This window comes from Grammomys surdaster, unplaced genomic scaffold (assembly GCF_004785775.1).
Source record: "Grammomys surdaster isolate TR1022 unplaced genomic scaffold, NIH_TR_1.0 210, whole genome shotgun sequence".
Classification (NCBI taxonomy): Eukaryota; Metazoa; Chordata; class Mammalia; order Rodentia; family Muridae; genus Grammomys; species Grammomys surdaster.
In genome coordinates this window covers 46,623-58,023 of record NW_021604655.1, presented here as the reverse complement: position 1 = coordinate 58,023, position 11,401 = coordinate 46,623, and the positions used below count along the sequence as shown (strand labels likewise).

Genomic DNA, 11,401 nt, shown 5'->3' with positions numbered 1-11,401 from the left:
TATCTCTGGAACACAGCTTCTTTGTGCTCTCAGAAAATACTTCCCAGAAGATTTTGAGATGCCAAATTTTTTAAGTTCAGAATCCATTTAGAGAACCTGACCTAAGTTTGAACTCAGCTAAACTAACAGGCTGGTAACTAGCATTAGCTTCCAAGTTGCTCCCCACAAAACGTAAGCCTAGCTCCAGTCTCTAGGCTAACCCTCAACAAGACCAGTGTCTCCAGGTTACACCCCAAAGACCAGCATCTCCAGGTGAATCCTCCAACAAAACTGCACCCTCAGGTTACTAGTCCACTCCCTGCCTAATGACCACCAATGCAAAGGGGAGCAGAAATTAAATTTATGTGTGACTCCCAGCACCAGCCAATTATGTTAAAGGTCAGAGTGGCTTTCTAATTGGATGCTTGCACATGTACTCTCTGCTTGCTGCTGACTATAAAGCCTTGCCCTGTTAGACATTTGGGGCTCCCTCACTACCAAAATTGTTCTGTGTGACAGCAGTGGATTTGGGTGGGGGTGAGCTAGCTCAAATAGAATAAAGACCCTTCTGTGAGTTGCATCAGATCAGCTCCTGTTCGTGTTTTGAGGATCGCTAACATTTTCCTGGCATTACATTTTGTTGTGTTGGCCGGGAAGTTGCCCATGACACACAGGACTACCAATCTGGAGGGTCTTGAAGCTGGCAAAACTAGTCTAGGTATTTGTGTTTTTATGTTTTTAACACTGTGTTAAGCTTCCTGCTTCTTGCCTGTCTGAGGGCTGAATTTGTCTGAGTGTTAGAAACTTTCTGTGAGGTCTACTGAGCAGAATGAAAACTTGGGTAAAGATCAATGACTTATATCGCCACGGTACTTTTTCCAGGTCTGAGTAAAATCAATACTGAGGGTTGTCATGTGTGTCAGCGCCCCCTTCTGGTTAATTTTTGTTATTGTGGGCTGTACCTTTTTCTGATTTTGGTTTTGGTTGCAGGCTGTCTCTGTTCACAGAGTCTGCGTGGCACCACATCCGGTTTTCTGTGCGGGCCACCTACTGGTTGGTTCTTGTTACTGTAAGCCATGTCTTTTTATGGTTTTGGTTGGCTTTTGTTTCTGGTTGTGCCTTTTTCTGTTTACTGATTCTAAATGGTGCCACATCTTTATGGGAACAAGGCCTTGACTTTGTTCCTTGTCTGATTTGAGGTTAAGACAGAGGTATCTGGGAGCTGTAGCTACAGCAGGGTCAGGAGACTTCCTGAGTCTTGGTCTGAGGTGGGTGTGGGCTTAGGGGAGTTGAGAGATGTCCACCAGTCTGGTTCTCTTCTTGTGTGTGTGCACCACTTTTGATTGTTTCTCATGTCTACTTGATAGAGAGAACTGGTTGAATTTGTGTTTTGGGTGTCATTGAGAGGTCTTTTTCATGAGTGCAACTTTCTGGTTGTTTCTTGTTTGTGCTGCATAGACATGGAAGGTTTAATTTGTGTTTTTGTGTTTCTTGTTATGAGATGACATTGAGGTGACCTTGACGAGGTGACCTTGATGAGGTGACCTTGATGAGGTGACCTTGATGAGATAACTCTGACAAAATGACTTTGACAGACTTATCAGCATGAGGGAGGCTACATCTACCACATTCTATGGGTTCCCTTAACCACAGAAGAGGACAGGAAGCTGGTTCCTGACCCCACAGGGGAATTGCTACTCCCCCGCCACCCCCATATGCTTGCTTCCCCCTGACTCGCCCTGACTGGCATTTTAACACTGTTGAAGATAAGAGGAGGTTGTTGGTCTACCAGCAGGCTCTGTTGGCAGGTCTCAAGGCAGCCGAAAGACAACCCACAAATTTGGACAGAGTGTATGACATTAGGCAGGGAGAAAATAAAAGCCCTACAGAGAGGGTCATAGAGACATTTCAACAACACAGCCCCATGGACTCTGAATCACCAGAAACAAAGGCAGCAGTTGCACCCTAGCTTTTATTAATCAGACAACACTAGATGTTAAGAGAAAGCTCCAGAGAGTTGAGAGGTTAGGAAAAAAGAGTCTGGGGACTTAGTGATAGTTGCAGAGAGAATATTTAATAAAGAAAAACTACAGAAGACAAGCAGATGAGAGGATAAAAGCAACAGACTCGAGACCTGGCAAAGATCCTGTTGGCAGCCTTGGCCAAACCAGAAGACTCTAAGAGAAGCCTAAAGCAGATAGCTTCAGAAGAAACAGATAAGGGGGCCCCTAAAGATCAAAAATGCCCCCTCCCCAAGTCCAGCATACTTCTAAAAGTAAAAGGGAAACCCATCAGATTTTTTGTTGATAATTAATGAAAGTCAACATTCTGTATTGCTAAAACCTGAAGATAAAGTATCTTCATCAGTTTATAAATGACTTCCCGGTGGCAACAGAGTCAAAATAAAACCACAAGGCCTCTTAGAGGCCTTAAAAAAATTCAGATGAATCTCAATAAGAAGGAAGATCAAAGAGTGGATGTTTTAGTCCTGTTTAGAAGGGTTAACAAAATATTCTCAGGAGGTAGAGGGTAGGAAGAAGAAAGGAGGGGGAAGGGGAAAAGGGGAGCAGAACAGGTGTGGGAGGAGATGTAGGAGATGTACAGAGGGTCAGGAAATTGAACAGAGGTATGTAGCAATGAGGGATGGGGACTGGATAACCAACAGTAAGTCCCAGATGCCAGGAAAGCAAGACCCTCCAAGTACCCCACGGGGAAGACATTAGCTAAAATACTCAACAAAAAGTAGAGAGAACCTGTAGAGACCATATCCAGAGGTTAGGCAGGGAACCCCAGTTGAGGGATGAGGCCACCCACCCATCTCCAAAATGTTAACCCAGAACTGCTCCTCTCTAAAGGAAATAGAGACACAAAGAGTGGAGCAGAGACTGACGAAAGGCCATCCAGAGAGTGCTCTACCTAGGGATCCATCCCACATACAGACACCAAACCCAGATACTATTTTGATAGCAAGAAGTGGTTGCTGACAGGAGCCTGATAGAGCTGTCTCTTGAGAGGCTCTACCAGAGCCTGACCAATACAGATGCAGATGCTTGCAGCTAACCATCGAACTGAGCATTGGGACCCCAATGGAGGGGTTAGGGGAAGGACTGAAGGAGCTGAAGGGGGCTTATCTGGCATCAATGGGAGGGTAGGCCTTTGGTCCTGTGAAGACTCGATGTCCCAGTATAGGGGAATGCTAGGACAGTGAGGCAGGAGTGGGTGGGTGTGTGGATGAGGAAGCACCCTCATAGATGCAGGGTAAAGGAGGATAGGATAAGGGGTTTGGAGAGGGGAAACTGGAAGAGGGGGTAATATTTGAAATGTAAATAAATGACATATCCAATAAAAAAAATTCAGACTACTGAGCCTACACTAAGAAGGCTTTATTCTGCCAACTACAGGTGACCTCCCTAGACCCAGGGGATGCATACTCAGACTCAGATCCCTGGCATCAGCCAATGGCCAATGTGTCACCACCAATTGGCAGAAGCTGGCCCCTGTCCTGTTTACACATCAGTGCAGCAATGGCCTCCTGGTTAAAGATGATGCCAGAATGACTCATTAACAGCCTCTATTCTTGAATGCCCCCAGGATAACTTTTCCGCTGCCCTGCTGCCTGACCCTGAGCTTGATTGATGGGCCCCCGAACGACTGCTTGGTTGGATGCAGAAGTAACATGGTTCACCAATGACAACAGCCTCATTCAGGATGGACAGAGGTATGCTGGGGCAGCGGTGGTCTCAGACACCGAGATCATATGGGCAGAGCCACTCTTGACAGGCATGTCAGCCCAGAAAGTTGAACTGGCAGCTCTGACCAAGGCATTAGAGCTGAGAAAAGACCAGAGACTCAGATGGCCCACCGGTGTGCCTTTGCTACAGCTCATATCCATAGGGCTATTTATATAGAGAGAGGCCTTCTGACATCAGAAGGAAGGACTAAACTCCAACTCAGAGGGCAACAAGGCAGCCCAGTTGGCCCCCATGTCCTTGACTGCCCTAAACTCAGGAGATCCCACACTCTCGGACCAGTCAGGAAATGTGATCTGGGCCAAAAACCTGTCCACGTCTCAATATCATAAGAGATGATGGAGTACAGCTGACTACAAACTAACTGTACCAGAGAAAACGGGTCTACATACCCTGAAAAAGACCCATTGTTCTCACACAGGGGATCCTGGAGAATACAGGACTTAGCCCACCAGTCCCATATCAGAATTAATGATGCCAGTTTGAAAACTGCTAAACTTGTTAAAAACTATAAGGACTGTCAACTGACTAATGGGGTTGCCAGTACTCAATACCAGAGCACCAAGTCAGGAGTCTATCAGGAAACAGACTAACGGATTCCACAGAGGTAAAACTTAGATGTACGTATTTGCTGGTGTTCATAGATACCTTTTTAGGAGCATTGGACTGTGGAGATGATAACAAAGAAACTACTAAAAAATTCTCCCAAGGTATGTATTTTTCTAAGTTTTTAGAGTCAGTCAGTGGACCTACATTTGTGTCCCAGGTAAGTTAGGGATTAGCTAATATTCTGGAGATTGATTGGAAACTTTTTGTGCTTATAGACCCCAGAGTGCAGGTCAGGTAGAGAAAACAAATAGAACCCTAAAAGAAACCTTAACTGAATTGACCTTAGAGACTCATGGTGACTTGTTGATTCTTCTCCCCTGCATCCTTTATAGAGTAAAATAACTCTCCATACAAGATGGGACTCATCCCTTTTAAAGTTATGTTTGGTTCACCTACTGGCAGTTATTACAGGACCTCCAGAGTGTCCAATGAGTACACGAATGTGTTTGGCTTAAACTTTGTGCTTTCCATAAAATAGATCCTCCTCCTGAGCTCCACCAACTTTAGCCTGAAGCTTGGGCCCTAATTAAGAGACACTGCCAGGAGTCACTAGAGCTTCACTGAGAGGGTCCCTGTGCTACAGAGTTGCAGTGTAGATCCACTACACGTCCCTTTGCAGCTGAAGAAGACCATGGTCAGCAGGAGGAGAATTCAGCCTCAATACTCCCTCCTGTCTCTCACTAATGGGGCCCTACCCATTTCCCAGGGACACCACAAAGACAGAAAAGCTTCAGAATATTCCCTGATTGGGACATCTTGTCACAAGAGAAAGGGGGGAATGAGATGCCAAATCTTTTAAGTTCAGACTACATTTTAGAGAACCTGACCTAAGTTTGAACTCAGGCAAACTAACAGGCTAGTACCTAGCATTCGTTTCCAAGTTGCCCCCCAACAAAACCCAAGCCTAGCTCCAGTCTCTAGGCTAATCTCCAACAAGACCAGCATCTCCAGGTTAAACCCTCAACAAGACCAGCATCTCCAGGTTAATCCCCCAACAAAACTGCATCCCCAGATTACAAGCCCACTCCCTGCCTAATGACCACCAATGCAGAGGGGAACAGAAATTAAGTTTAGCATATGACTCCCAACACCAGCCAACTATGTTAAAGGCCACAATGGCTTTCCAATTAGATGCTTGCATATGTGCCCTCTGCTTGCTGCTGACTATAAAGTCTTGCCTCGATAGACATTTGGGGCTCTCCCATCAACAAAACCATCCTGTGTGACAGCAGTGCGTTGGGGGTCAGGGGTTATGGAGTACAGCTGACTACAAACTAACTGTACCAGAGAAAATGGGTCTACACACACTGAAAAAGACCCATTGTTCTCACACATGGGACCCTGGTGCGTTGCAGGTCGGAGGTAGTCCCTAATAGGAGACTCAAGTCTTCCTGCTTGAGCAGTGAGCACTGTACTGAGTTAGCAGATCTCCTCCCCAGCCCGGGTCAGCTCACTTCAACTTCCTAACAACTTTAAGTATCCAGGGATTACAACTGAGATAGAGAAAAGTTAGGTCTTCTGAAACATTCCTTTGTTTGTTTTTTTTGTAAATTGCTGGAGTGGGGGGCTGAAACACAGACAACTTAGGTAATTTACTAAGTTCCAGAACCAGATGAGGTAGGGAAACTCATGAAAATCCAGCACAAGTGAATCAAACCCACACCCCACAGAACTAAAGGAAAGCATTGCCTGTGCCAAGTCATTTAAAAATAAATTTTATTGAGTTGAAGAGACCAGTTAAGAGTACTAATTCCCAATGCTCACACAGTGATCCAGAAACAGCTGCTACTCTAGGGGTACTCATAGGGCTCCAATGCCCTCTTCTAACCTCCTCGGGCACCAGGCATGCATGTGGTTACAGATATACATGCAGACAAAACACCTTTATATATATAATAAAATTATAAAATAATTTTTTTTACATGTAGTGTATGAGTGTGTGGACATGTGTATGTATGTGAGCGTGGGTGTGTGTGTAAAACTGCCACAACACCTGTGTGAAGGTCAGAGAACCATCTGAGAGAGTCTGTTTTCTCCATCTATCTGAGACTGTACTCGGGTAGTCAAGCATGGCAGTAAGAGCCTTTAACACTGTGTCACCCAATCAGTTTTACAGATGTACTTTCACAATTGTGTTGTAGTAAAATTGCTGTTCTCCGTATAACCATAGGACATTGAGAGATCATCACGGTACAAGCATCCCTAATGATTGCCTCTGTGGAAAATGAGACTTGACTTAAGAACACATGTCCATCCTTTTCTTTCAATCCTACATCCCGGGTTTTGGTCTATGCCTTTCTGATGTTCCACATTCATTATTTTAACATTGTCCTCTATAGCCTCTTTTGTCTCTCATTACCATAGAAACCCAGTATTCGGTGAGAATTGTCCTGTTGTTTGTTTATTTTGTTTGTGTGGTGGTTGAATTGTGCTTGGAGCAGAGTGTGGTGCTATCGGGAGGTGTGGCCTTGTTGGAGGAGGTGTGTCACTGTGTGGAGGCGGAGCTTTGGGGAAATGTATGTATACCCCAGCTCTGCCCAGGATGAAACACAGTAGTCTATCCGTGCTGCCTTTAAATTGGGAGGCGGAGGCAAGCAGATATCTGATCTAGGCCAACCTAGTCTGTAGAAAGAGTTCCAGGGCAGCCAGGACTACACAGGAAAACCCTATCTCAGAAAGAAAGAATCATCTTTCTTACGTGTCTTAGTCCTCCTTCAGAGAAGATGGTGCTCACCAGGTAGCTTGTTGATTTGGGTCCTGGATACAGAAGGGTCTGGGCATACATATATTTTCCATTTTTCTACCTGGACAGTTCTGGCTGGGGAGCAGAGGTAACCTGGCCACAGCCATGGCTAGAACCCCTTGCAGGCTTCCTTGGCGACTAGGCTGCTCAGAAGCTGGCATCTTTCATTAGGTGCCTTGCCTGCCTGCTTGTCTCCTTCCTTCCCATTCTGCAAGAAAACAAGTCCCTCTTGCTTTTGTTTGTGTGTGGGATTTCACTAGCTGCCTTGACATCCCTTGGTGGGTTGTAACCTGGAATTGTAACCCAGATAAGCCCCTCCTGTACATTGTGTTTTGCTGGAGTATTTTAACAACAGCCACAGAAATGAAACTAGAACCAACAGATGATGTTTACTAGTGTGGAACTAGCCTTGGTACAGAAAAATAAAGTTGTGGTGACTAATTGTTAGAGGTAGCAAACATTCGAGTCTTCTTCAAGCACTATGATATAGATTAGTAGGTCTACGAGGGGAAAGGTAGAATTTGAAATGGATGCACACAAGAAAAATGCCAGGGGTGCAGTGTGTATCGTGTACTTATTGTAGCAAGGGCAAAAAGTGAAGTCTCAAAATGGCTGGGCTTGTTGAACACAAAGCTTTCAGTTGACTTTCACTTGTATGTTTTCAAATGTCATTTATAAAAACTAGCAAATGCGGGCTGGGGAAATAGCTCAGTCATTCAGAGCACTGGCTGCTCTTGCATAGGACCTGGTTTGGTTCCAGATACTATCTCCAGTAACTGCTCACAAAAGAAAAGTTAATTTTCTCCAAGGGAGTCTCACTATGCACAAAACCACTCTTAAGGGAAAGGCCCATATCCAGAAGTAGATGGCCAATACAACATGAACTCAATAGTGTTTCTGGAGATTTTTGTTGTTGTTGTTAATTTGTTTTGTCCTATTCTGGCTGGTTGGTTTGTTACTAAGCCTTTCTCACATCTTAAGGAGATGGAGATGAACTTTCTGGTTGGCCTTTGCTGTTATGCTTTCACTGGATGCACCAGGACTTCATGTAATTGTCATATCTGTCTATGTCAACTGCTTTCATGTGTTATTTTGTGTCCCAAAGTAGATCCAAGTAACAAAATCTGTGGCTTCTCCAATTTCTCATTCATTTTGTGAGCTGAAAAATTTTTTTAAGAGTTATTTATTTCTATAAGCATAGTCTAGCTGTCTTCAGACACATCAACCAAAAGAGTGTATCAGAACCCATTGCAAATGGTTGTGAACTACCACGTGGTTGTCGGGAATTGAACTCAGGACCTCTGCAAGAATAGTCAGTGCTTTCAAGTGCTGAGCCATCTCTTCAGCCCTGAAATTGTTTTTATTACATATTTTCAGCATGTCCATTCAAAGTGCAGTAGTGCATATTTGTCAGTGTTCTAGTGATATACTAAAGTCCTGATAAATATAAATGACCTGATTATCTTGAGTACTCTAAGGTACTCTAAACTTCTTAAAAATCTATTAAGGTGGTATCTGAGTCTATTAAGTGTTTTATTAAATCTTAGACTGCTTTTTTTTAAAAATAAAAAGCAACATTCCTCAGAATGATAAGATGAAATTTCTATTAAGCTGTACAATTCAATGTTGTGTGCAGAAATTTTGATAAAAAATTCTTTCCAAAATACATTTTAGAGGAAAACTTATTTAAAATTTTATTTGTTAAAAGGTCAGTGTGGTCCAGCGGGATGTCCTGAGGTCACTGCTGGGAAATCCTGAGGGCGCTCCGCAACTCCAGCAAAGGATGCCTGCACTATGACCACGAGTGGATGCTGTGCTAGGAGAATGTTTTGGAAGAATACAAGTCTCTTCCCAAACTATCTTCTCACTCTGCGTGGGTGGTAGATTATACCCAACACCTCACGCCACACCCAAGAGAATGCTCCTTCCTCGGATAATTCACCATCCTCTGGATCTGCTTCAGGCCAGTACCAGTCCACACTACTAAGTCTCCTGACAGAGGAACCCCACAATCCTCACCCTCAACACCCAACGGAACCAAGAGCACACATGAGTCCCGGTTCACAGAACTTCTTGCACTTTAGTCTTCTCCAGCGGTCAAAGTTGAAGATTGCATGCGAATGTACGAATTGGCGCACAGAATGAGAGGAACAGAGAGCCTGAGGCAGTGGCAGGAGGAGCAAGAGAGGAAGATGCGGGCCCCCTCAGCAATTGCATCCAAACAGCTAAAGAGGTTTGACGAGCTGAAGGGGCTGAAGATATGCGAGGAGTCCCAGACTTAGAGGAAGTGATGGAGAAGAGGACCAGAGAAGCCCTGGGCCAGCAGGAGAAGCTTAAAGTTGAGGATCGCCACAGAGCCAAAGTTCTCAACCTACAGCTTCGAGAGGCAGAGCAGTAGCAGCAGCAGCCTGTGAAGCAGGCAGAGCAGGGACAACTTCGGAAGGAGGAAGGCCAGGTCCTTCTGCGCACCCTGCCAGAGGAGTCAGCACAAAGACCTGCTGAATATGGACCTGGCTGCCTTCCAGATCCGGGGCAACCAATTGTTTAGTCTCATCTTCGGAATCATTCACATCACCTTGAAGAGTGGCTATCCCACAGTAGAGAACCAAGCTGAGGCTGAGCTGGCGCTGCAGGAAATGCAGGCCCTCCTCTCAAATTTGGAGCAGGAGACCACCAGAGCCTCTGAAGTGAAGAAGGAAGAGGAGGAGGCCCGGGTCAAGCAGCAGGAGTCACAAGTACAGCAGGGGCCGGTGGCTCCCGCCCAGACTTTTATACCCAGTTGAAGCCCAGCAGGGATGCAGAATGAAGTCCTGCAGGTAAAGAAGGTACAAGTTAGTATGACTCAGTGGTACCAGCAACTTCAGGATGCTGCTGTCAAATGTGTGTTGGCCTTTGAGGACCTGACCAGCAACAGGGACAGTCAGACCAAAATGATAAAGATAGACTTGCAGAAGGCAGCCACCGCCCCAGTGAGCCAGATCTCCACTATGGCAGGTTCCAAGCTGAAGGAGGTCTTTGACAAGATCCATAGCCTGCTCTCTGGACAGCCTGTCCAATCCGGTGGGCATTCCCTGTCTGTCACTCTTCACCCTCAGGGGCTGGACTTTGTCCAGTACAAACTGGCAGAGAAATTTGTGAAACAAGGGGAGGAGAAAGTGGCCTTTCACCATGAAGCAGCATTCCCCATTGCAGTGGTGGCATCTGGCATCTGATGCTCCACCCCAAAGTGGGAGACCTCATTCTTGCTCATCTCCACAAGAAGTGTCCTTACTCTGTTCCCTTCTACCCAGCTTTCAAGGAAGGGATGGCTTTGGAGGATTATCAACGGATGCTTGGCTACCAAGTGACAGACTCCAGGTTGGGCAACAGGACAACTTTCTAAAACGAATGTCTGGGATGATCTGTCTGTATGCTGCCATCATCTAGCTCCAGTGGCCATGTGGAAACCTGCGGGAACTCATGCTCATGGCTTAAATCATGGTTGGCACTGGTTGGCACAGATCTTAAACACGGAACATCTCTCAGACGTGACAGCTACTCTCCTGTTTGACTTCTTGGAGGTGTGTGGGAATGCACTCATGAAGCAGTACCAGGTCCAGTCCTGGAAGATGATACTTCTCAGCCAAGAGGACTACTTGCCCGGAATTGAAGCCATCATGAGCTCAGGACAGATGGGATCTTTCAGATGCTTGAATCAGTTCTTTGAGAAATGTCAGCAATGCAGGGAGATTCCTGTCCCCAGAGGATTTCTGACACCCTCCTTCTGGACTCTTAATGTTTGGAAGAATCATGTCAGATTGAGAAATTCATCAGTGTGTTTTTATATATCTGTACCATGTGAATGAGGCTTTTAAGGGCTGGAGAGATGGCTCAGAAGTTAAGAGCACTGACTGCTCTTCCAGAGGTCCTGAGTTCAATACCCAGCAACCACATGGTGGCTCACAACCATCTATAATGGGATCCGATGCACTCTTCTAGTGTGTGTCTGAAGACAGCTGCAGTGTACTCATATCAATAAAAATAAATAAATCTTTAAGAAAATGAGGCCTTTATACTTCACAACCTTTTGTTATTCTCTTGTCAGGTTTGGTAGTTCTACAGGTGTCACAGACAGATACGGAACTGGCTTTCTAATTTTCACAAGTTATAAGGAGAGGTAAAAACGGGCAATCATCTGCACCTGTTGTCTCTAGTGTCTTTCAGAAAATTGGAGATCCTTTATGTGCTTACCTCTGACCTATAGTGAGCCCACTAGGCTCCCTCCTCGCTGCCCTGCTCCTGTTCACAGGCATACTTAGAAAGAGTAAACCTCCTAAGAGTC

At 45.3% G+C, this 11,401-nt stretch overlaps 1 pseudogene; it reads left to right on the top strand.

Annotated features, from left to right (window-relative positions):
- Window positions 1-3,614: 3,614 nt before the first annotated feature.
- LOC114624789 lies at window positions 3,615-10,925 on the top strand (annotated as a pseudogene).
- Window positions 10,926-11,401: the final 476 nt, after the last annotated feature.